Here is a 26940-nt window from a genome sequence, read left to right on the forward strand (position 1 = left end):
TAGGTCAGCTGATCAGAGAAGGTGAGCTGTGTTGTGAGAAGAAGTGATCAGGGTTGTGGGAGGCCTAGGTTGACTCGGGAGGATATTTAGAGGAATCAATTGAGTCAGTTTGTGGTGGATAAGATGTCTAACTGAGTCATAAGGTCAACAGGGAGTCAACAAAGGAGTGATGTTGGGTTCAATGAAGCTCTAAAACAAGGTTTTGAAGTTTTATGTTAGAGGACATACTGGGAGTCAGGTGGATAGGTTTCTGTCTGGAATTAACAACTGGCTTCTAAATCAGATTACAGTCAGAATCTAATCATAACTGTGTGTTAAATGGGTTCTGTTTTGGTCAGGTAGATGTCAAATGAAGTCATTTGAGGCTTATAGGAGACTGATCAGAGCTTTTAAAGGTCAGTGCTGACTTAAGAGGATAGCTAGGTCAGATTGGGAGGTTTGGAGTGTGTTGAGGTGTCCAATAGAGTCAGCTAGAGGGCTAAGGACATTAGAGCAGAGCTGATTGGTGCCCTTGGAGCTAGGATTTTGGTGTCCCTAGATCTGATACATTGTGTTTTCTTCTTTTATTAGAACTACAAAGAAAAACACAAATAGAGTGAAACATTATATTGTATTAAGACAATTGTTAAGTATTCCCCACAATTGCGTATCTCGCAAGATTATTTTATAGGAATACAATGATGGATCTGAATTGGCACCTGCCAATTGGAGTAATATCCCTTTGATGAAATACTATAAATAGAAATACAAATGGAATGAAAGCTCATATAGCTCATCCATTAACACTTGGCACACTCGGTGGGTCGGCTGGCAGGACGACAAAGAGAACCCACATTAGCTTTCTGCAAGATCTGCATCTTCATTAGCATTCGGGTAACCAAGACCCTTTTTTATTTTTCGGTGTGTGATAAAATTCCTCTAGAGGAGTCGCCTGTGGATACATTAGGACCTCAATGGAAGGCTTCTTGGGCCCTTTTATTTGGCAGCTTAAGGAGTCAAACCTTTTCTCTTAAGAAGAAACGTTTTCTAATTAGAAGCTTCAAAACGGCTAATTTATTCGAATTTAAATTTTGGAGAAAAAATGGAATTTAAAATCTAGCGGACAAAACCATATCATGTAGCATATCTATGGAAAGCTCTTGATGCGTAGATCACGGATCTATAATCTCTGCTCAAATCGGAGCTTGTATGTAGAAGTTATGGAGGTCCGAAAATTGTAAAATTGCCTCCCCCTTTTTGGGGGAAAAAGTGCACCCTTTGACCACTCTTACACCTCTCTTACAAACCCAACATTTCAGTCCACATGGCAACCCCCCATCTGGCTATTCCTTAATCACCTTGATTAGGCTTGGGCAAATTAAAGGGCCCAAGAAGACCCCATTCACTTCCTAATGCTTCTCCTTGTAACACACAGAGATGTCAATAGAATAGGAAGAATGAAGAGATCACCAGTATATGAAATGCTGTGGATGCATGTAGGAGCACGGAGCCAATAATGATCCCAAGTAATCGTGCCATCCGGCCCTACATGCATGTCCTCCAATCCTTTAATGTGGTGGGAAGAAGAATATTCTCTAGGGGAGTACGCCGAGGTGATAGAGATCTTCTAGGAGGGGTCCGTACGAGGAGCACCAGCAGCAGTAGATCCTCCAGCAATAGCACTAATAGAATACTTTAAAATAAATAAATTAATGTCATTCCAAACTAGGAAACCGGGCAGTGGTGTGGTTAACAATATCCACAAAAGAAGTAATATATTCGGCTACTTGAACACAATTTACATGAAGTTTTGTAGCACCTTAGGCTGGTGCAACTGGTGGGATATATTTGGTCAACAAGCGGTTATGAGAGGTACGCGCACCACCATTCAAATTTTGTTGGAGTGACCCATGAGGTATTAGAGAGAAACATTGTATGGGTGGGTGCTCCAAGGCTGTCAGTAATCACACTGAGTCATGTCCTTATACAGTTGCTGCATGTCTGCTAGGCCTCTCAATTGCCATTCATCCCATTCAGTTGGCGTAACCTCATAGACGTCTTCCTCCATATCATTATGAATGGCAGTGAGGGCTTCCACTCTAACCCACAGAGCATGCTTCTCTACTTTGTCTATATCAGCTGATTGCTGTGCAAAGAGTTGACCATATCCGGTGGGTCTAGACAACCTACTGCACGCGGATATCTTCCTGCATTGTTAGAGGCAATCATAGGGTGTCTAGAGCTCTATTTTCATCTCAATAATAATATAAGATTCCTCCTCAGCCTGAATAATGAATAAGCTTTTACCTCAATCCCCTATAATCATTCCCTATTTCAGAATGCAAGAAAATATTATTTTTTCTTCTTTTTGCCTAGAAAGAAGAAAAATTCTAGAGAGAGGTAATTCAATATTGAGATATTTTTGGATATAATAATTCTCCTAATGTCAAAAATACAATTCCTTGAAATAGAAATTCAAAATAAATTCTCTAATGTGCATTAGGAATTAATTAAAAATATGTATTAAAGACCTTCGCCTAAGGGTCTAAATTTTTAAAATTTTTTGGATTATGGTCCAATTAAGGTTCCTATGGGCCAATAGGATTAATCCAAGTGTTGGGATGAGATAAATCCAAAGAATAAAAGAAAATACCCAAAAATGAGTAAATGCTCACATAAGATGAAGAGTTGATTGAGTACAAGGTTTATTAAAAATTAAGAGATATTAGTAAAAAAATGAGATATTTAGAGGAAATGATGCATTTTTGACACCTCAATATAAGGAGAGAATGCCACATCAAGGAGGCACCTTTTTCTTCATGGTTACTTGAGTTTTTTAACCCAAAAAATGGGATATTTTTCTCTCTCCTCTCTCCTGGACCAAACTGGATAAAAAAGGGAGCCAAACTAGTCCAAATCTTATCCAAATTGAGTCAAACTGAAGCTGAAAAATTCTAGAACCCAGTTGGACTTGGTTAGTGGCCTCCCTCACCTATAAATAGACCCTCATTCCTTTGTATTCTCATCTACGAGCTATACCATGCCAGTATTACATTAAAATAATCATATTTTCTATTATCCCTTAATTTTCCTCTACTTTTGGAGAGCTTGGAGCTTCTCTCTCTTCAACAACTCTTGGAGTCTCTCCTCTCTTCTTGCTTGCTAACAAATTTCTAAGATTCCTCCCCTAGCCCCTCAAGATATCTAATCTCTCCCCCTATAATCATTCCCCTTGTTAGAATATTAATAGATCTTGTTTCTACCTATTTTGGCTTAGAAAGAGAAAGTATTCTAGAGAGAGATTATTCAATTTTTAGATATTTTTGGATGAAAAAATACATCTTCTTATTAAAATAAATTTTCTCAAAATAGAAGTTCAAAAAGAATTTCTAAAGGTGCATTAGAAATAAATTATAATCTGTTCAAAAAGAATTTATGAAGGTGCATTAGAAATAAATTATAATCTGTTCAAAAGGCCTTAGCCTAAGGGTCCAGATTTTCTGAAAATTTTAGATTAAGGTTCTGAGGGCCCAATTAGATTAATCCAAATGTAGGGAGGAGATAAATTGAAGAAATAAAGAAAATCCTCCCAAAAATGAGTAAATACTCACATAAGACGAAGAGTTGACTAAGGACAAGGTTATTAGTTAAAAAAGAAGAGATATTTAGAGGAAATGATGCACTTTTGACACCTCAGTGTGGGGGAATTCCCCTCATGAAGGAGGAGCCTATTTCATATGTGTGGATGAGTTTTAAACTCACAAATAATGAGATATTTTCATCTCTCCTCTCTCCTGTTTCAACTAGAACCAAAAAGTATGCTAAACTGACCTAAAAATGGATGAGTTTTAAACTCACAAATAATGAGATATTTTCATCTCTCCTCTCTCCTGTTTCAACTAGAACCAAAAAGTAAGCTAAACTAATCTAAAAATGGTCAAAAAGTGACCAAACTGATCTAGAAAATTCTAGAATCAGTTTGCTTGGTTAAAGGATCACTTTTTCCTATAAATAGAAGCCTCCCCCTTTGTAAAAGCTTAATAGTGTTTTATGCACTGTTACTCTACTCCTCCCCAGAGCCAAAAACATTGAATTCATTGATAATTCACTTGTTTTTGACTATTTCCTCTACAAAGAATTGGTGGCCACTCTTGATTCAAGCAAGAGTAGAACCCTTAATCCCTCAAGCCAAAGGATAGCTCACAAAACTCCATGTAAGTTAGAAATTCTACTTTTTTCTAATTCTATTATATGGTTTTATGTTTTTTTGCTTCTTTTAAATTGAAATTGGATGTTATGCCTTGATGGAAAGGCTTCCCCCTTCTCTTCATTGAATTTAGCCCTTCTTTATCCAAGATGTGTAATCAAATAAATAGAGTTAAACTTTCCGTATTGTTTTCTCTTAAAAAATGGGAATTGATTAAATTAGAGTGCTAAATTCATCTTGGGGTAAATTCTAAGTAGATTTAGAATATAAAAATTGAGAAATGGTCAGCCATAAAAGGACGTTATGGCAAAATTTTCTTAAATTTTGTGGAAATAAGTTTTATCTTTATGTTATTCAAAAAGAGTAATCACCTCCGTTTGTGTATTCTAAAAGTGTTATTTTCATTCTATGTATAGAAAGATGCATATTGAAAATATTTTTATTATAAAAGCGTTGTTTTCATTAGAATTAATTTCTATGCATAGAAAGATGCATATTGGATATATTTTTATTATAAAAGTGTTACTTTCACCAATATTGATTTTTATGCATAAAGTGGTGCATAAAAGATTTTTTATTATTATAAAAGTATTACTTTCATCAAAATTGATTTTATGCATAGAAAGATGCATAAAGAATTTATTCTTATTCCAAAAGAGTTATTCTCATTAATTTTAATTTTATGCCTAGAAAGATGCATAAAGGAATTTATTTTTATTTCAAAAGAGTTATTCTCATTAGTTTTGATTTTATGCATAGAAAGATGCATAAAGGAATTTATTTTTATTTCAAAAAAGAGTTATTCTCATTAGTTTTGATTTTATGCATAGAAAGATGCATAAAGGAATTTATTTTATTTCAAAAGAGTTATTCTTATTAATTTTGATTTTATGCATAGAAAGATGCATAAAGGAATTTCTTTTTATTTCAAAAGAGTTATTCTCGTTAATTCTGATTTTATGCATAGAAAGATATATAAAGAAATTTATTTTTATTTCAAAAGAGTTATTCTCATTAATTTTAATTTTATGCATAGAAAGATGCATAAAGGAATTTATTTTTATTTCAAAAGAGTTATTCTCATTAATTTTAATTTTATGCATAGAAAGATGCATAAAGGAATTTATTTTTATTCAAAAGAGTTATTCTTATTAAATTTTATTTTATGCATAGAAAGATGCATAAAGGATTTATTTCTATCAAAAGTGTTATTTTTCTTAAAATTGAATTTATGCATAAATAGATGTATAAAAGGATTTTTATAAAAGTGTTATTCCCACTAAAGTGATTTTTATAAAAGAATGAATGGATGGATAGATGTGATGTAAATATGATAAATGTGAATGAATGGATGGATGTATGTGATGTGAATCAGATAAATGTGAATGAATGGATGGATAGATGTGATGTGAATCTTATAATTGTGAATGAATGGATGGATAGATGTGATGTGAGTCAGATAAATGTGAATAAATGGATGGATAGAGTTTAACTTTAAACCGAGCATGCATGAATTGAGCAGAGATAGAAACCGAGCATGCAAAGACCGAGCGGAGCAGTAAAAAGGAACAACATGAAGAGAAGTGATAGAATTCAACCACTATTGAACCAAAATCACACCTCTTATCTACTCTACTTGTTTATTGAAAACTCTCAAACCTTACAACACCAGGACTTGAAGCGATAAAAAAACACTCCATGCATGCTCAAATTTGCATTTCAAAGCACATGGCAAAAACTCACACACAAAAGCATATCATCCTCCTAGAGTGCATATAATGTCCTAAATAAGTCAATAGTAGTAACCTTAACAAACCATGACAAAACATAAGTCAATAGTAGTAACCATACTAATCAAAAGGGCAGCCATATGAATCATCCACTGGGGCACTCTCTGAAATCTCCTCGTCTGAGCTGGACTGCCCTCTACCAAAGGTCGTAGAATGCGACCAACAATGTCAGGGTCACTATCAAAAGAATAACAGGGGCGGCCAGATGCGATGCATGCATGCATCAAAGGGGCTGTACCACTACCCATCTCCAAAGCCAATCCTCCAGGAGGACAAAGAGCCTCTAGAAAGCATCGCACAAATCTGACACTCTGCTGTACACCTGATCTCAAATGTGCCTCCTCGCTAGCCTCCAATACCCTCGCAGTATGACGAATGACATGCCGCGAGAACTGCACACCATGATCATGTCGTAATGTGGCACTCTCCTGAAGATGTAAAGAGGCCATGTAGCCTCGACGTCGTAGCATGTACACGTAGAAGGCATCCATCTGTCGCACAATAATGACAAAAAATAGAGACATGTCACAAACTAATCATCAAGAACAACAAAGCGCCAAGAAAACTAAGTGTACAATAACCATGTCAAATACCTCTATGGCAATACCCTCAATCGTAACCTCATCCATGAAGGCTAAGTCCTCAACTATGAATCCACGCACAATCTCCAGCTCACACCACGGGGCATATTTCTCCACCCACGAGGGAGAGTTCCCTGACAGAAAGAAATACATTTTAAACATTGACAATTACCTAACAATCTTATTCACAAGTACCTAACAATCCTATTTACATATTTCTGACTGAAAGAATCACCTGAAATGGAGGCAAGACAAACAACCCCCATCCTGAGTCCGCCAAACAAGCTGCTGCCACTCCAAGCCCATGCCGAATATGATCCTCCGACACCTTGTTCCACAATGGAACACCGTCTCGTCCATGCGCAGAGTCCATGGGAAGATCTAAGAGCACAAAGTCAGTAGCCCATGACACCGCCTTTTTCTTTTTCTTATACTCCACCCCCAATTTATTGTTTTCAAAAAACAATGTATGGATCTTTGCATAATCCTCATTCCTAATAGAGGATGCAAAATCCTTACCCATAGAAATATAATCTCCATATCCAAATGAAAAGATAGAGCGATCCAAAGAAGCCCCCCTTGTATGGACAAGAGTGGCACATATTCTTTTTGGGATGGTGGTCTAGGACGTGAGGATGGACCTAAATAATCACGGGCAAGTATAATGAATGAACAACAAGCATAACATACAAAACAATCGACTTGCGTATATCCATAAAAAGAAGTATACCACTATGAAGCTACCATGCATACCAACATCGAGTGGTGGTGAATTGTCATCAACAAAAATATCACGATCTAAAACAAAACAAACAAAGAAATATAAATCTTTATTTTACAAGGAAGGTATATAAAGTATCCAACATAGATAGCTAGACATGAATATGCAAAGTGAATTAAGCAAAAGTCACATGTACTCTGTGTCTCACTAATGTGAGCTTGCTTGCCCTTTTGAGCTTGCTTGCCTCTTTGAGCATGCTCACCCCTTTGCGCTTCCTTGCCCCTTATTTGATCACCTTCAAAACCACTTCTTTGTTAGAAAAGTAAAGCTTAAGGAAAGAGAGGAGACAGTTGTGGAAGCCACTTTACCTTGACTTAGATAGCCACCACTTGCACCCTTTCCCTTTGATTTTTACCATTCCTCAAACTTAGCTTTCTCACTTGGCAATACATGGGGCGAGGGCATGTCAATCCACCAAGGGCATGTCTCAATCTCAAAAGGTGAGAGAGCAATTCTCCCCATACATAGTGGACTCTTTGTTAGTGATATCCACCCATGTTTTACAAGCCTTGGGCAAATCAACAAGCAGCTTGAGGTTTCTCAAGTGCAAAAAATACCTGGAATATTCAAAGATAATTTATCCAAGCCAACACAAACTACACACTGCAATGTCAAACAAAAGGCATTAAAATAGAAAACCAACCGATAGAGCAGCCGACAAGCAGGTGCATCAAAATGGGACTGAATAGGTTGACCCTCTTTTTTTGGACTTTTCTTTAGCACCAGTTTTCTTAATGTTGCCAAAAATATATTTTCTACCCTTATATCGTATGGATGCAAAGTAAACATGAAGAGATGGCTCATCGGGCAAATTAATTGGATGCTCTGTGGTAGCTGCTCTTCTTATCTCTTGCTCCAAAGAACAAAGTGCATTCTTTTCTATCATGTCCAGCAACAGTTCCCTCGACAACCACCTACAATGATAGAAATAATGAAAGGCACGAAAACATGCAAAGCGAAGATAATTTTTTTCTATGAAGCATAGAGATAAAGCAAGAAAAATGAAAAACTCTTACGCTCTGAACTCTTTCGCTTTGCACGAAAACATGCAAAGCGAAGATAATTTTTTTCTATGAAGCATAGAGATAAAGCAAGAAAAATGAAAAACTCTTACGCTCTGAACTCTGTGTTTGTTGATGGCATACCATGGGTATTGCGAACGAATCTTGAACTCTCAAGCAATCTCAACCAAGTTATCTTTTTCTCCGCACTGAGACAGAAGAGATTGCTATCAAATTCAACTTTTCAATACCCACAATGGTGTCCGTTCCATCAAATTGAAGAGAAATCAAAGTTTCTCTCCATTCCTTGCCAAGGGATGGATTAATAATATTCAAAACCTAATAAATACACCAAAACCATTCCATATTAGTAGGAGACAAGCACAACAATAATAATTTTAAACAAATCAAACATTGCAATACTTTTTGCATATGATCAGTGTACTTTCGTCGCAACTCAGTGGAGATCTCCTTTTCTTTTAAAGCCCTCTCCTCCATACTTAGACCTTTTGTCACTTCAACTACTTTGGTCCTTACTTCCTTTTGAAACTCAACCTATAAAATTTTGGGGAAATCATTGCATACCATACTTTCTAATCCTCTCATAACAAGAAAGAGCCCAAATATATATCTACCTAGTAAACAAGCTGGGCCAAATCCTCTCTAGCCAACGGATACCATGGGGGTGAAGTCTTTGATTCAAGCTTATTTTTGGCTTCCAAGGTTTTAGCCACATTAGCAGGTTGCTCTTGCAAATAGGATTTAATGTCACACTCACAAATATTTGCAGCATTGACCAATGTATCCTTCAAATTTGTGACTATGACTGCATGCTCATTCAAGCTTCCAAAAAAACAAAAATTTAATACAAATGCATTTAATGAGAAGGATCACATGCGCATTGTGTTTTGAGAGGAACTTACTCATTCATGCAAAGAAAGCCAGCAAGCAAGGAGACTTCACTGAGTCTAGTTGGATCAACAACAATAGTGCTAAAGACCTTCAAATGACATTCTTTATCATCTTTATATTTCTCTGTAATGAGCTCCATCCAAGCCACTGTGCGATGGTTCCCCTCCCACACATAGAACATTTTATTGGAAAGAAAAGACAACCCCTTCTTGGTTCTCAACTCATTCTCAAACTCTTTATCTATAGCCTGCCAGTGGGCATCCACAATGAAGCCCTCATCTCACTTGTCACTGGAATTGCAACACCACAAGGGGAGACAACAGAGACAATGAAAATACCCTTCTCTGGACAGTAAGTTTCACCCTCTAAGTCTATTTTGAGTAGTGAAGTGTCGCTTCTCAAACCTCGAACACCCTAGGGTATGGAAACATCCTACAAAAGGGAATGGGTGGGCACCTTGAAACATCTAAAACCCTGCATTTAGCCAATACATCTCCACCTTTCATAATTTCCACCACCTCATTTTCTCCTTCCTCTTCTTTCTCACTACACATGGACTGCATAGTGCTGCTATAGCGGGTTGAGACAATACTTGTTCTTTATGTCTTCTTTTAGAAACCTAGGAAGGCATTAATCAAACACAAAACAAACAACATTTGAAACATAGAACTTAGAAACTGGCAAACTCAATATGAGCAACATAAAATATTCCCTAGAAAAAGCATACAAACAAGAACCTGGATAGGAGAGAAATCATCGCTGCCTCTCTCATCTGCTGTAGGACTAGATGCACACACTCCTTTCTCCTTGCTCATTGGCTGAATTCTAAATCATTAGTTCACATGGAAATATCAAGAAATCAAAGCTGTAACAATTGAATGTAAAATATTACTGTAAGAGACCCAAATTCCTATGTTTTTTTGCTTGTTGTCACTTTCGTGGAGGCATGATTATTCCCTAACATTTCAGAAAATTAAGATCATGGCCACAAAATGGCCATGAGGTAATCAAGATCATGGTCATTGTGGCAAGCATCCTAAACTCCTCTACTCACTCCTAATAAATTTACCTATCATAAGATTAGTGGCAAGGGGCTAAGGTCTCATTGTCTGTGGCCTTAGCAACTTGCCACCAAGGGCAAGAAAGCCCATACACTGGCCTTAGCAACTTGCCACCAAGGGCAAGAAACCATGCCCTTAGTATTTTGTGCTTCTATTTTGTGCTTGGCCAATGCATAAATTTGCAAGTAAAATTGAAACTAGACATTGAATATCTGCGTGGTTTTTGTTGCTAGTAAATAGATGAGGCAACCCACAATGAGTATGAACATCAAACTCTTCACTTACATCAACAAGAGAGAGATGCTGTGTCCATTACTCTAATGTGGTGGAGGAGGGAGCCGAGGGAGTGGATGGAGGCTAGGCTGCACATGCCTCAACATCTCCGAGTTGCTCTTGCAATGTGGGGATGGTAGCCTGATGCTTTTTGAAAGTCTAACTATGTCCTCTGCAGCCTTCGGTGCATCTTGATGCAGCCCTTTGATGATAATGAACTCATGACGTGCTCATAATGAACTCATGATGGGCTTGGGTGACTTTATGGAGCACAAGGAAGGCAAGAAAGCCCATACGCTGGCGTATGGGCTTTCTTGCCCTTGGTGGGAAGGAGCTAAGACCCACGAACAAAACTGGATAGCCTTGTACTTCTCTAGATTCACTAATCCCTCAGTCAATATAATTAGCTGTGCAGATCGCTACGGGACAGATCTAGGTCTTATCTCACCACCCAAGAGTGGAGACGGGGAGAGTAGAGTGCATTGTGAGGGGCGGACAGGAACTGTAGACTTTGTTCTACAGAGGCCGAGATGGAAGAGCATTACTCCAATGTCAGTCCATGGTCAGGAAGGTTGAGAACAGAGGCAGGTACACATGTATCATGCAAAGGGAAGGAAAAGATAGATCAACCTTTTTTGCCTGATCTATCAGCATGTCACTCATATGTGGATGGTTACTCTAGTGGCTGTAAGCAGAGCCTTAATGAGGAGATTGGCATTCTATGTGTTATTACTCCTAGTGTAAAGAGAACCAAGGCTGTTTTGAGGACACCTGGTAGTGATCCAAGTGTACGAAGGTCTACAAGGGTTAGGTACCTTGTTGAGACGGGTTGAGATATGATGGAGATAGAACCCATCATTATGCTTACATGGTTAAAGCAATAAAGGAGTTGGAGCCCACTTGTTTTGAGCACGCACTTGGAAATAAGAAATGGGAAGATCCCATGAATGAGGAGATGACAACATTAGATATAAATGCAACATATAAGGTCAAGCATAACACTGATGGTTCAGTGAGCAAGTATAAGGCAAGATTGGTTGCCAAGGGCTATGCGTAGACTTATGGCATTTACTATGAGGAGACATTCAACAAGAATGGCAACCGTGAAAGCTCTCATTGTTATGGCTATATAGCAAAGGGTTGGTCTTTACATCAGATGGATGTAAAAAATATCTTCTTGGATGGTGATTTGCAAGAAGAAGTATACATGATGCAACCACCAGGTTAATGAGAGTGATGCGCATCTAGATTTTTTGTGCAGGTTACACAAATCCTTGTATGGCTTGAAGTAGCCATGCAGAGCATGGTCAAACAAGATCAGGGAGTATCTTGTCACCGCCGTTGGATTTCAAATATCCAATGTAGATTTTTCACTTTATGTGAAAAAGATAGATAGAGGGATCATGCTATTAGTCATCTATGTGGATGACTTGATTATCACTAGTGATAGTGATGTTGATATACATGATGTCAGGAGGATTTTGAAGCAAGAGTTTGCGATGAAGGATTTGGGTGAGCTGTGGTATTTTGTGGGCATAGAGGTGATGAGATCACCTCTTGGCATTTTGTGGGCATAGAGATGATGAGATCACCTCTTGGCATTTTGTTTGCAGAGATAGTATGGCTTAGAAATGTTGTCCGAGTATGGTATAACAAGTTGTAAGCCTATTTCAGTGCCATTGGAGTAGAACATAAAGTTTTTCGCAGATATAGGTGAGCTTTTAGAGGACCCCACTACTTACTTACAAGCACATAGTGGCCAGCTTGATTTACATGACCATTACTAGGCTAGAATTGAGCTATGTTGTTGGACTTGTGAGTCAGTTCATGCAGGCCTCTAGGAAGCCACACTTGGGTGCAGCTAGATGGATTCTCAGGTACATAAAGTCCATATATGATTATGGACATTTCTTTGAGGTTAGTACAGAGATACAGCTACATGGGTACATAGATGATGATTAAGCTAGTAGTGTTGTAGATAGGAGATCTACCGGTGGTTTAATGTTTTCATTTGGAAATGCTGCTATGAGTTGGAGTAGTAAGAAGTAGCCAACACTTGCCTTATATTGAGTACAAAGGTAGAGTACAGGGGTGCTGCTATGGTAGCTTGTGAGGTAGCTTGGTTTCAAAAGCTACTTAGGGATATGGGTGAGCCTAGCGGATAGGGCAATTATCATTTATTGTGACAACATGAGTATCATACAGTTGGCCACCAATTGTTGAAAAATCAAGCTTGATTAAGCTCAAGGTAGATTAAACCATATGAGAAATATTATTAAGCATATTAATTAAGATAATATAAAAAATAAGATTAAGCTAATATCAAGGTAATAACAACAATTAAGAAATACACCATCATAATGTCATTGCATTAGAGTTGATCCAAGTACATCCTTTTATAGCTCTCAGGGAGCTCCCAACTCACAAGATATGTGCACCCTAGTGCCAACCATGTGTCCATAAAGTCTCACACTACATGTGCCTCCTTTGCACTTTCCATGTGCTACCTTTTTTACCTTTGGCTTTACCTTTACAAATGACCACACAAATCAACCTTTGCCAATGTACCCTTAGTCTATCCTTTTCTAATGTGCATGTTCCTCTCCTTGATCTAAACATGTTGCACCCTCACACATTACATTTCTCAACACCTCCCCTCAATGTGATGAGGGTCTAACACCTAATATGTATTGACTTGACCTACACTCCATACTCATATGGTTGGAGCGGTCCATCTAGGTTGCTCTATGAGCTACAATGTTTACAAGTTACAACCTATTAAAATCCTAATATGGGATTGATTAAACCACACAAGAAACTCCATGATGAGAGAGAGAGAGAGAGAGAGAGAGAGAGAGAGAGAGAGAGAGCATACTCAAGAATAGCTCTATTACAATATGCTATAAACCATACAATGATATAGGCCTTCTAGCCTTATCCCACTTCACACATCATCATACTATGTGGCACTCCCTTTTCCACATATTTTATGTGGCTCTCAACATTCACACATTATCTTATGTGGCATTCTTATCTTGCACCTCTAGGGTGCATTCACATACTCAAGCCCAAGATTCACTCTCACATGTTACATTGCACATTTCAACACCCTTCCTCAATGTAAACTTGGGTGTGTGCATACAATCTCTCCAATCAATTTGATTAACTCACCTCTCACCCCCAACAATTTGGCATTGCCATCAACACTCCCTCAATGCAAATTGTAGTGTTCAACAAGTGTGTGTGCATGTGTCTAGCCAACCTAGACACGAAGTTCATTTTGAGCCCACTTGCTCACAACGAAACCACTAAGTCTAATTTGAACATAAATTTTTTTGTGGGAACCAACCCATGAAGTTCGATGCCTATGCATGCAAAACTTAATGCAAACCACATTTACAAACCATTACGGGCTCAGGCAAGGGACCCTCATAACATGGGTGTGATATAATTTATAGTCCTTTTTAAGGCTCTTCGCTTATGGCCACTTTTCGTATCTCACAACACAGCTACGTTAGTATCTTTTGCATCTCTTGAACATATCAGAGTGGGCTCCTCATGGCCCCATTGTGGTTTTTCATGACCACCAAAACACTAAGTATACTTCATTCCATGTATCCATGTAAATGAATTTAACCATTTTATATAACTCATGTGAACACTTCCCCTATGGAGGATGTTTTAAACCATAATTTTAAGATTACCCCTTTCGGGTGTGCTTTGAACCACAAGAAAAAATTTTACCGGTCATTATCTTATCCCTAAGATAAGCACTCATTTATTGGAAGATGCCACCAGCACACAATTTGACTTGCTGGCTCTATTAAGTATTTCCTATTTGCTACTCAAAACTTAAGTTTTCTGAACTTTACCTGCAGATTTGTTGCCGAGTTATTATGTTCTTGTACTAGCTAGCTGGTGCGCACTCGAGGATACCTATCAAGGTAACTCTGTTGTGAAGCTCCTGCTAGGTGGGCATCTTTACAACCACTGTTTGCTCTCTCTCTCTCTCTCTCTCTCTCTCTCTCTCTCTCTCTCTCTCTGGACCTCCTACTAGGTAGAGAAGATGACTCTAAGGTGTTCGTCTTTTGTTGCTGCATCACTTTTGGTAGAGAAGGTGACTCTGAGGCCTGCGGAACACTGCAACCACCTATGTCCTCCAGAGGTCATCGCCTTCCTTTCATGCTTCAATAATAAGAATATCCTTCCAATCCCTTACTTTCTTGTACACGTAATGCTACCTTACTGCTGCTGTTGTTTGCTTTCTTGTAGATGTTTGCTTCTGGCTACTATTCGTACTTACTGGCTTCATACTCCCTTCTATCTCCTATAGCCATCAACACACTGAGCGCCAATCATTAGCTCCATGTTGAATATTTCCTTGCTTTTTCTTGTGACTGTAACCCTCCTTGAGCATGTTGCCCAAGCTTCATTTTCCTCTGCTGATGGCTGCCTTCATAATGCATCCCTCCATCATGGTCATTTACCGAGACGAAATCCTTGCCTTCACTTAGCACTTTGCTAATCTCCTTGTTGTGAAGTTGCTTTGACGCAAACTTGGTGACGTTGGCTCTTTGTCGGCTTGACACCCAAGTTGAAAACCTTGTTGTGAGGTTTCCATGACAATCATCAACATAGTCATTGAGTTCCCCATTGAGCTTTGAATCTATAGCATCTCCTATGCAAGGCCATTAACATGGCCTTGCAAGCTCCCAAATGAACTTGCAACTCTCCAAAAACCTAGTTTTTCACGATCGTAAAAATCTCAATTTTTCACACCTAAAACACCTGAAAAATCACGTCATGAATTTTTTGAGAAATTCACATTGAATATTTTCATAAATTGAGGATATTGGCCTGTCCACAGATAGTGAATCACGTTCAGCACATCTTAACAAAATGAATATCATAACACAATAATTGGCTGGCATTGAGGCACCACTAGAAGAAGAGGATGCCATAGCCATATTGTTAAAAAGCATGAAACTTGAGGAGTATGGGCCCTTAGTATAGCTACCTTGAAGAACCTCCCATATCCAACTATTGCAAGAGTGGAAGTAGGACTCATAGAAAAAGAGAAGCGAATTTGAGGAAACAAGTCAAGCTACATTAAGTGAGGATAAAGAACTCTTCTCAAGAGTTCCAGGAGAAGAAGAAGATGCCATAGCCATATTGTTAAAAAGCATGACACTTGAGGATTATGGGCCCTTATTGGCTACATTAAAGAACCTCCTAGATCCAACTGCTACAAGATTGAAAGTTGTACCCATAGAAGAAGAGAAGCAGATTTGAGGAAACACAGGTCATGGTACATCAATTGAGGAGAAAGCACTCTTCTCAAGAGGACGAGGACTGAGGACTAGAGAAGGACTAAGGAAAAAGATGACATGTCATCATTATGGCAAAATTGGTCACATAGCAAGGGATTGTTGGCATAAAAAGAGAGCCGAAGAAGCCAATGTAATGTCAAAGAAGGAAAATAGTGTTGAGGCCTTCGAGGATGGAGGCAACACAAGATGATATGAGGAGCATGGCTTCTAATCCCTGGTTGTGTTGAAATGTGCATGTGCACTGTAAAATGTGTGAGAGTAAATCTTGGGCTTGAGTATTTAAACGTACCTTAGAACATATTGTAATAGAGCTATTGTTGAGTGTGTAATCTCTCTCTCTCTCTCTCTCTCTCTCTCTCTCTCTCTCTCTCTCTCTCTCGTCATGGGGTTTCTTGTGTGGTTTAACCCACCTTCATTATGTTTCTATGTTTGATACCCAAGTTGAAAACCTTGTTGTGAGGTTTCCATGACAACCATCAACATGGTCATTGAGCTCCCCATTGAGCTTTGAATCTATAGCATCTCCTATTATAGGCCATGTTAATGGCCTTGCAAGCTCCCAAATGAACTTGCAACTCTCCAAAAACCTAGTCTTTCACAAACGTAAAAATCTCAATTTTTCACACCTAAAACACCTAAAAAATCACGTCATGAATTTTTTGAGAAATTCACATTGAATATTTTCATAAATTGAGGATATTTGCTTGTCCACAGATATTGAATCAAGTTCAGCACATCTTAACAAAATGAATATCATAACACAATAATTGGTTGGCATTGGGGCACCACTAGAAGAAGAGCATGCCATAGCCATATTGTTAAAAAGCATAAAACTTGAGGAGTATGGGCCCTTAGTGTAGCTACCTTGAAGAACCTCCCATATCCAACTATTACAAGAGTGGAAGTAGGACTAAGAGAAGCGAATTTGAGGAAACAAGTCAAGCTACATCAAGTGAGGATAAAGAACTCTTCTCAAGAGTTCCAGGAGAAGAAGAGGATGCCATAGCCATATTGTTAAAAAGCATGACACTTGAGGATTATGGGCCCTTATTCGCTACATTAAAGAACCTCCTAGATCCAACTACTACAAGAGTGAAAGCAGCACTCATAGAAGAAAGAGAAGCGGATTTGAGGAAACACAGGTCATGGTACATCAATTGAGGAGAAAGCACTCTTCTCAAGAGGACTAGGATGACTGAGGACTAGAGAAGGACTAAGGAAAAAGATAACATGTCATCATTGTGGCAAAATTGGTCACATAGCAAGGGATTGTTGACATAAAAAGAGAGCCGAAGAAGCCAATGTAATGTCAGAGAAGGAAGATAGTGTTGAGGCCTTCGAGGATGGAGGCAACACAAGATGATATGAGGAGCATGGCTTCTAATCCCTGGTTGTGTTGAAATGTGCACTGTAAAATGTGTGAGAGTAAATCTTAGGCTTGAGTATTTAAACATACCTTGCTTTTGGCTCAGGATTCATTGCTAGCTCCAAACTCTTTTGCATTCCTTTACTATCACCACCAAAGAGATATGGGGTTGCTAGCTCCAAACTCTAATGCATTCCTTGCTATCACCACTAAAGAGATACGCTGTTGTCACCACCAAAGAGATACTCCACCAGTGATTGCTAACTCCAAACTCTAATGCATTCCTTGTTGTCACCGCCAAAGAGATACTCCACTTCACTACAAGGACTCATCTCTCTCACTCTTAGTCACTCTCACACAATGAGCAAGAGGCACATGAACCAAGAATCACACACTCTACTCTCAGCTCTCTCTCTCTCTCTCTCTCTCTCTCTCTCTCTCTCTCTCTCTCTCTCTCTCTCTCTCTCTCTCTCTCTCTCTCTCTCTCCACAAGAGAGAATAAGTAGACATGCATATAACTCAGTTGGCATAAAGGAGGACTGTGTCTATTCATTATAAGAAATTCACTTATATATAGCAGGTCCTTATTCACACTTGGGCACCCAAAATTAACCCTAATTTACTAAGCTTGGTCATTTGCCAACTTTTCTCATAATATGTACTTTTTGAGTGCCATTTACATGACACTTATTTGGCTACTCTTGTGTGTAGTAGAGAGCACATTTGTTAAGCCCAAAATGGGGTTAACAAGTAAGTAAGTAGATTCTTTTGGGCAAGGGAATGTGGACAGGACTAACAAATGGGAATGTAAAGTTTTCCGATCGCGTTCTATCCATTGCATGAATGGATATTCACCCTGTGAATAGCCAAGAACTTAGATCTAGGAGGTTATCATGCTTTTGTTCTTGGTGTATGCAGGGAAAATGGAGAAGATGCAAAAACAAGGAACATGTTGACATGTGGGAGTATCATATTCCCTACCCACTAGTGGAATTGATAATGACAAAGATGACATTGGTGAGCCTACTTATGTAGGCTATCACATGAAGCATTAATCAATGCTCTTTGTGTGGTGGATAACTCTGTAGTGAATGCTGATGTCAATAATGAGGAGGGTGCAAAATTCTATATTGTCAGCATGTGCAGTGTGGCAAAGGAGCTTATCCAAGGATGGGTGTGGGAATATTATTGCTACAAGATCATATGTTGTGAAGGGTTTTTTATGCCAAAGTAAAGCAGGAAAATTACACCTTAAATGATAGTAGCTCTCCAATTTTCTTGTTCTCCCATCTTCTAAAAGTAATCAAAATTTTCTATGGAACCTATTTCCACAATGTAAATTTTATTGAGTCTGCATCTGAAGTGTATGAGGAAATCTATAATACCATGTCCTTTAACCTTTAAACCTTTCTTCAAACTTAACAAGCTTTCCTACCATGAATGTAACAAGTTTTCTTGATAGTAAATCGATTACTTTAGACTATTTTTGACACTACTATCAATTTATTATAGTAGTGCTTTTAACTAATTTATAAGTGCTCTATGACTACTTGTGATTTGCTTTTGAGTTCTTTATGACTACTTATTATGGACTACTCTATGACTACTTATGGAGTGTTTAACTGCTCTATAAGTGCTTTACGACTGTTTTTTGATTGCTTTTGGGTGCTTTGAAAGATCTTAAACCATATTTATATGTTAAAATTTACACAAAACTTCAAACTCAATACCCTCCAACTTCTTCACAAATATGAGTATTCAAGTACACAAATATTTGCTATATAATATGCCAAAAACTTGCTTTCAAAAATTTTATAAGTTAGTAATAGGACTCATAAAAAATATGACAAGATAAAAAAATTGTAGTTTATTGCCTTTGAATTGCTTATAATGTTGTCGATTACTACTTGAGCTTGTTTTCTTACACAAGGACATGCTTTGAATCACCGTGAGAAGTTTAGGGCATGTCTACACCCAATTGCATGCTAAAATAGTACTACGGGTCCAAAAGACAACAAAAATGGGGCTGCTCATGCTTATTGTGGGACAAGGATGCCCACTGGCATATATTGCTCAATTTTTTTGGCCACGTGGTGTAACCACTCTCAAGGTTGAGAATGGGAGCTCTTGGGAAGCATGTGTGTTCATCGGTTTGGAGTTAGATTTTCATTGCCAATGAAAGATTCACATGCAATCGAGCAACATGAACATGGCCAATGGCTTGGTTTTGGGGTGAATACCCATGCACATGGATCCAAAGAGGTCAAAGCTTACAAAAATCTCTTCTTGCTTGTTGGCTCAATTTTTCCTTTAGCGCCTTTATTTTTCTATTTTTGGATTTTTTTACTTTTTTTCTTTAACTGCTAGGAGATTATCATTCCAAAGGGCAAGGAAAATAGCCTGACTGGCAAAGGAGTAAGGTCAAATAAAAGGTATATGTATAAATCCTCGTTTTTTTTTTAGAGTCCTCTTGTGGGAAGTGCCTTAGAAAATCCCCTAACACCTCCCAACCCAAAAATAACATGTAATTTTTGGATTTTTCACCAGAATAGCTTCTACATGGGCACACTTTTAGCCCCATGCCCATGCACAACACCCATGGACTCTGCATATAATAGACACATAGGCACCACTCTTTCAAGAACGTACATCGCTAACATGCATCAAGGTACATTTTGGATAACGAGACCATGGTAGCGCGCCAAGTGCAAACCTGGCCCATGGTATGACTCATCATCTGGATCCTCCTCAAATCAGAAGGAACATCCCATGGCCTCATCTTTGACTGCACCAATCTTGGTCCACCTTGCTTTTATCCTTAGTGCTTATGCCAAATCCCTCGAGCCACAAATGCCATCCAGCTCCATTGTAGCTATGGGAAAAGCGAGCTACCCTACATCACCAATCTAATGAACTTGATTCCCTAAGAAAAGGGATGTCTCGAAGAAAGCAGATGAGTTGGAGAAGTCTTCGTGTTTGAGAAGTGCATACATAGGGGTACACCAACCCACATTACCTATACACGTCACTTGCATACTTCACTATGGGCATCACATTTTCTTTCACATCTCACACCTAACATTATGCATGCACATATACACCTAGGACTAACCTTATCAATACCAATCCTCTAGGTACATCTTTGAATGGAGAGACCATGCCAGGCATGGCACAAGCTTGACCCATGGTACAGCCCATTGCATGGAGAACCATGGGCCTTGTAGGTAGGCCCAAAGAGCTTCAATGAAATAAACCTCTTCTTTGATTCCTCTTCAACACTAACAAAACCTTGCCCTGTGGGGGGTTGACACATAACCCATCACATGGAGAACTATGAACCTTATAGGTACGTCCAAAGAGCTTCAATGTAGGCAACTTCTACTTCGATTCCTCTTCAACACCAACACAACCTCACCATGGCCGACATATTCACCACCGTGAAGAAGCCTAATCTCTAAGCATCACACTTTGATATTGGAACATACTATCATGTCGGATTGTCGAGAGAACCTGAATCACCATCTACCCATACAAATCATTCATTTGATGATGGTATTGGCACTCATTCTGCCAATCATAGGGTGTGGACTGCTTCTACTAACTACCTAATTTAGAAAGGTCCATGCCATATCCACAATAAAAGGAGTCCTCGCATAAAGAACTTCTCTATCGCCTATCACCTTTTCCATGTCACCCCTCGACAAGTTACCTACCACCAAGGCTACCTAACGCTCACCACCATGCCCTATATCCGATTGTGGATTGGTCCTAAAGCATACCACTTCATGGTGTATCATGGACCATCCACACCTTTCCACTTTGACTACAAGTTCACCACCGACTTGGGGGGGACACGAGGAATGTGGTCACCATTAGGAAGGAGGGTCTGTTAACCCTGTTGTGTAGGTTAACATGGTTTCACCTGCCACCCGACCTCCTACTGTAAAAAGGTGCTTTGCAATCTTACCCACTCAAACATTGGTACTTAGATGGTGCTAGAATATATAAAGTACCCTTACCATGCTTAGTGTACATACTTGCTTAAGACTAGGGAAACGCTATCGGACTTAGTGTACATACTTTCTTAAGACTAGTAATATAGACCAAACCATTTTTAAGTTTAGCCACAGCCTATTGTGAAAACTTATAACTTGTATATATGTTATTCTTGACATTAAGCAAGACACAATCATTCCGATTGTAATAGAATATTTATGATGTCTTCTCTTCTCTATTCTTACTTATATGTATGCTATTGGATCTTGCTTTCTTGATGGATGCATACTAGATAGGTTTGTTTATAGGTTTCCCCCACCTTTTACAAGAGAGAACCATTGTTCTGAAGACGAATCTCTTTTTATCCCCATCTAGGCATAGAGATCTCTTCCTTCACCCCATTAGCACAGGAGCATTCCAGCATTCATATGTGATAATGGAGTGAGGATGGGACGGACAAGCTAGCACACCCACATCGGGAAGTTGCATTTACGGCTCTAAGGGAAGGCCTAACAACACATACTTCAAGGCTAAGGTAAGCTTTTAACTTGAACATAAGTGCAAGAAGTAAAAAATTTCCCCCTAGAATTCAACTGTGGTTCTAAACTTAAGTTTTTCACACCATGAAAATTTGCTTGTTTTTTCACATATGTGAAAAATCTTTTCAGGACATGAAAAACTTTGAATTTTTTAGTTTTGATTTAGATGTGTGGAATGATATTCACTTATGTCCTTTGATGTTTAATAATTATTTTGATCTCACATGGTGTGAAAAACTTAATTTTTCACAAGGCAATTATTGAAATCACATCATGATTTTTGGGAGTTTTTCATGGCCATGAGAAAAATGATTTTCACGAGCATGAAAAACTATCGTGTGAAAACCTAGGTTTTGACATTTTGATTATGTTAATGAGTGTTTTTCCTATTCAAAGTTTCTAGTTTTCCACAATTTTCTCATTGATGATACTCAATTGAACATCATTTTTTTATTTTAATCTTTCAAAAAGATATAGGAAACTTAAAACCTGCAATTTCACATCATGAAAAAGCAAGGATCTAAACAAGAAAAAATGTTTCTTTCCTCTAGAGTACCTAAGTACTCATCACAAACCCAAACAACACAAAAAAACATAAAAGTGATTTCTCTCAAAAAGCTCTAATCCTTATCCTCTTCTCAAACAACTAGAGTTTCCTGATTTCTCTCAAAAACATCTAAACCTGATCCTCTTCCCAAACAACTAGATTTTCTTGATTTCTCTCAAAAAACACAAGCCTGGATAGCTCAAGACCCCATACATGAGGTCTTGTATCAAGCCTACCTTCATCCTCTTAATAAAGGAAGCACAGTGTAGTAAAGAGAAGGAAGGGGACAAGAAAGGGAAGGAGACCATGGAATGTTTTCTCTCTAAACATTTTTTTGAATATATGTATTTATTGATTTATGGCATGGTTCAACTATCATCAAAGAAAGTTTATTCTAATGGTTGGAGGTTTTTTCTGTCAATTTAAATGTTATTGGTTCAACTCCTATGATGCATATCTTTCATTTCCATAAAAGAATAAGGTTTTTCCCTTATTTTTCAAATCTTCTTAGGATCCATCAAATATGTTTTTAGAGCCCTACAACATAGGAGATACAAGAACTTATTTTGTATGTCAAAGATGAGCAGGGTCATAGCATACAAAAGCCTAAGGAGATGGATAGAAAGTGCATGGAGTTTATGGCAGACACTTTGTACTCGAAAGAGGATACTTTAGTTGAGAGGTTTCAAGGTATGAAAGCTAGTTGTATTGAGAGAACTATTTCAGAAGATGAATGCCTATAATTGCATTGAAACAAATGGGTATGGATAAAAAAGCCATAGGGTGAGTTTTGGCATCTACTCAAAGCTTATGTTATAGTCATCATTAATAAGGCCTTTAGATCATGCGAGTTAGAGAATAGCATTTAAGGAAGCCTTTTTTAAATTAGTTCCTAAGAAAACATATGACAACGTTTCCCACTGGAGACCTATAACCATGTTAGAGAATACATTTAAGGAAGCCTTTACCAAATTAGTTCCTAAGGAGACTGCATGTGAGAACTTTTCCTATTGCTATATGTTTTATATAAGATCCTTGCTAAGGTAGCTATCAAAATCTTCCCTCTATTAGGAGTTATTTTTCTAAGGACCAGCAGATTTCATTCAAGGCTGACCTTGACAGGAAAAGAACCAACCAAGGTAACTAGTAAAAAATGTATAATGCTTTGGTTGGGTCTTGAGAAGGCATATGACAGGAAGCATTGGTATTTTTTGAGTAGAGCCTAATATGGGCTTCTGCAATGAAATTGCTTAAATTATTATGCTTTGTTGGGGCATTGATGATTCCGATCTACTTCTTAATGGCTTTATGGTGGTGAGAATCTTTACCATTAGCAAATTTGTAAGGCAAAGTTTGTTGGAATTAGGGTTAAGGTTGCAACAATGCACATACACAAGATATAGAACCTTGAAAGCACACAAACTCACTAGATTAGAATGAAGAAATGTGTGCTAGAATACAAAAGATAAGTACACACCCCAAAATGAGTAGATAAGAGGGTGTACATATGCACGAGGGGAAAAACCTCCTAGTGAGGGAAAAAGTGCCCCAATGGTCCTAAGTGTGTTCACACATATCACTACCATATAATGCTACAAATCTTCCCTAGAGTGATAATGTGAACATGTACAGGGTATGGCTGATCAATCCTGAAAAGGCAGTAATCCCAAAGCTTTACGAAAAGCTTCAAACTTTTCATAAGGAAGAGCCTTCGTGAATAAATCTGCCATGTTGTCATGTGTAGGCACATAGACCAAGCTGATCTCTGCAGAGATTCTTTCCCTGACAAAGTGGTAATGCACCTCAATGTGTTATTACGTGGATGAAATGTTGGGTTCCTCGGTCGTCGCAACTGCTAATGCGCTCTAGCTATCAGCGAAAATCGTAGTGCTAGATGACTATCCAACACCTAAATCAGCCATAAGACGTCTGAGCCACACACACTCAACTGTAGCTGTAAAATCTGCCCTCCTGTACTCAACTTTGTAGTTAGAAGTGGCCACTTCAGGAGGCTGCTTCTTGCTGAGCCATGATATACATGAATCACCAATGCGAAAGCAAAACCCACTAGTGGACACTCGTGTGTCATAACATCCAGCCCAATCTGAATCACTAAAAGCATGCAGCTGTGACTCACCCCCCTTTGGATAAAACAATCCAAAATACTGAGTGCCCTGCAAATAGCAAAAAACCCGCTTGACAGCCTACCAATGCTTCGTACGTAGGCTATGCATAAATCTGCTCAATTGTGAGACCGCATACTGTATATTTGGCCTCGTGTTGCATACATAAAGAAGGGATCTAACAACCTGCTAATACAAACTAGCATCAAAAGAGTCTCCTGCATCTTGAAGACTAAGTCGAGTACCTATCTCCATAGGTGTAGCCACAAGTTTACAATCTTCAAGATTAAACCTCTTCAATAGCTTATGTATATATTTAGATTGGAGCATAACAATGCCATCATTGCACTGCATAAACTGAATCCCCAAATAATAATGCAAGGGTCCCAAATCTGACATCTCAAACGATGATTACACATCAGTCTTAAAGGCTGAAATCTGATCTATATCGGGTCCTGTGAGCAGCATGTCATTAACGTATAGAACGATCAGATTTCAGCCTTAAAGGCTGAAATCTGATCTATATCGGGTCCCGTGAGCAGCATGTCATTAACGTATAGAACGATGACCAAAAATGTGTCCTTACTCCTCTTCACATAGAGGGTACTCTCTGTTGGACTGTTGCAAAAATCATTTGCAACCAAGTATGCATGAATCTTCTCATACCATGCTCTAGGAGCCTACTTAAGGCCATAAAGAGCCTTTTTCAACTAGCATACTTTAGACTCTTCTCCTTTCACATCAAAACTAGGAGTCTGCGATACATACACCTCCTCATGTAAGTCACAAGAATGCAGTCTTAATGTCCAACTGATGTACATTCCACCCATAATGTGCTGCCAAAGCAATGAGACACCTAATGGTAGTCATACGAGATGTGGGTGCAAAGGTCTCATCATAATCAATGCCCTTTTGCTGGGCATACCCCTTTGCCAAGTCTGGCCTTATAAAACGATCAATGCTACCATATGCTTTGTGTTTAACTTCTAAACCCACTTAGTACCAATGGCCTTCTTGCCATGAGGTAGATCTATCAAATACCAAGTGTCATTCTTGAGTATAGAGTTATATTCATCCTGCATAACATGCATCCAATGATCATCATCCTGTGCTTCCTCAAAGGAAACAAGTTCCTCCTCATTACATTAAGTAGAAATGAGAACATGATCCACATGAGAATAATCTGCATGATGAGAACCTGCACGAGTTTTGCTAAGTAAAGGAGCTACCAACTTGCTAGGTAAAGGAGCTACCAACTTGCTATCCCTCAATGTCTTCACAAGCCATTTTGGCATATGCCTAGATTCTTCTATGGCTGCTCTCTCCTCATCCACTAAATCCTCAATAATTGCCTCATCAAAAGGCTAATTTTACACCTAAGGCTAAATTTTAGCACTTGGTTGAGCATTCAATTGCTCTACATAATGACTGCCCTCCATTAAACAAAGGTAGGATCGAGTCAAACATGTCATGTGAGCATATATTCTGTTGTTTTTTGCATGAAAGCATGGACTGAACTGAGTTTTTAACAAAAGCAGCATCTCTACTTTACTAAAATCTACTTTGAGGCTGGACGGTAGAGTCTATATCCCTTGCTTTTTGAATTGTATCTCACAAATATGCATTTAACTGCCTTATCATCAAGGTTACTGCGTTGTTGCTTAGACACAATTGCATAAGAAAGACAACCAAAAACATGCAAATGAGCCATAGAAGGCTTCCTGCCATGCCAAGCTTCATAAGGAGTTTTAAACTGCAAGGCCTTGGTCGGGCATTTGTTCATCAACACATAGTTTACGTAGATAGTTGCCTCTAACCAAAAACCATAAATCTTGGGCTTTCACCATACATCGTGCCATCTCCATGAGAGACCTATTCTTCCTCTCAGCCATACCATTTTGCTAAGGTGTGTATGGCACTGTACATTGATGCCTTGTGCCTTTTTCAGCCATATATGCATGAAATTCCTTGGACATATACTCCCCCCCTCGATCTAAACGAAGGGTGCCAACTTTACATTCACATGCATTTTCAACCATGGATACAAAGTGCCTAAAGCACATAAAAACCTATGACTTCTACTTTAATGGATACACCCAGCTATATCTAGAGTAATCATCAATAAAAGTGACAAAGTAGAGATATCCCCCAATAGATGGTGTCCTCATAGGACCACATACATCACTATGTATAAGCTGTAATTTCTTAACAGCTCTCACGGATCCATCCTTTGGAAATGATGCCCGATGTATTTTACCAAGAATACACCCCTCACATACATGTCTAGTAGGGGTCTCAAGAGTTGGCAACTCAGACACCATATCATGCCTTTGAAGGCATAACAAACTACCATCATTCAGATGGCCAAATCATACATGCCATAATTCTGCATCACTCATAGCATGAGTCGTAAAGACTGAGCAAGCATCATGCTACAACTTCTCAAATACATCC

The sequence above is a fragment of the Cibotium barometz genome, chromosome 22 (assembly GCF_041138505.1).
Source record: "Cibotium barometz isolate CiBa-2024 chromosome 22, ASM4113850v1, whole genome shotgun sequence".
NCBI lineage: Eukaryota > Viridiplantae > Streptophyta > Polypodiopsida > Cyatheales > Cibotiaceae > Cibotium > Cibotium barometz.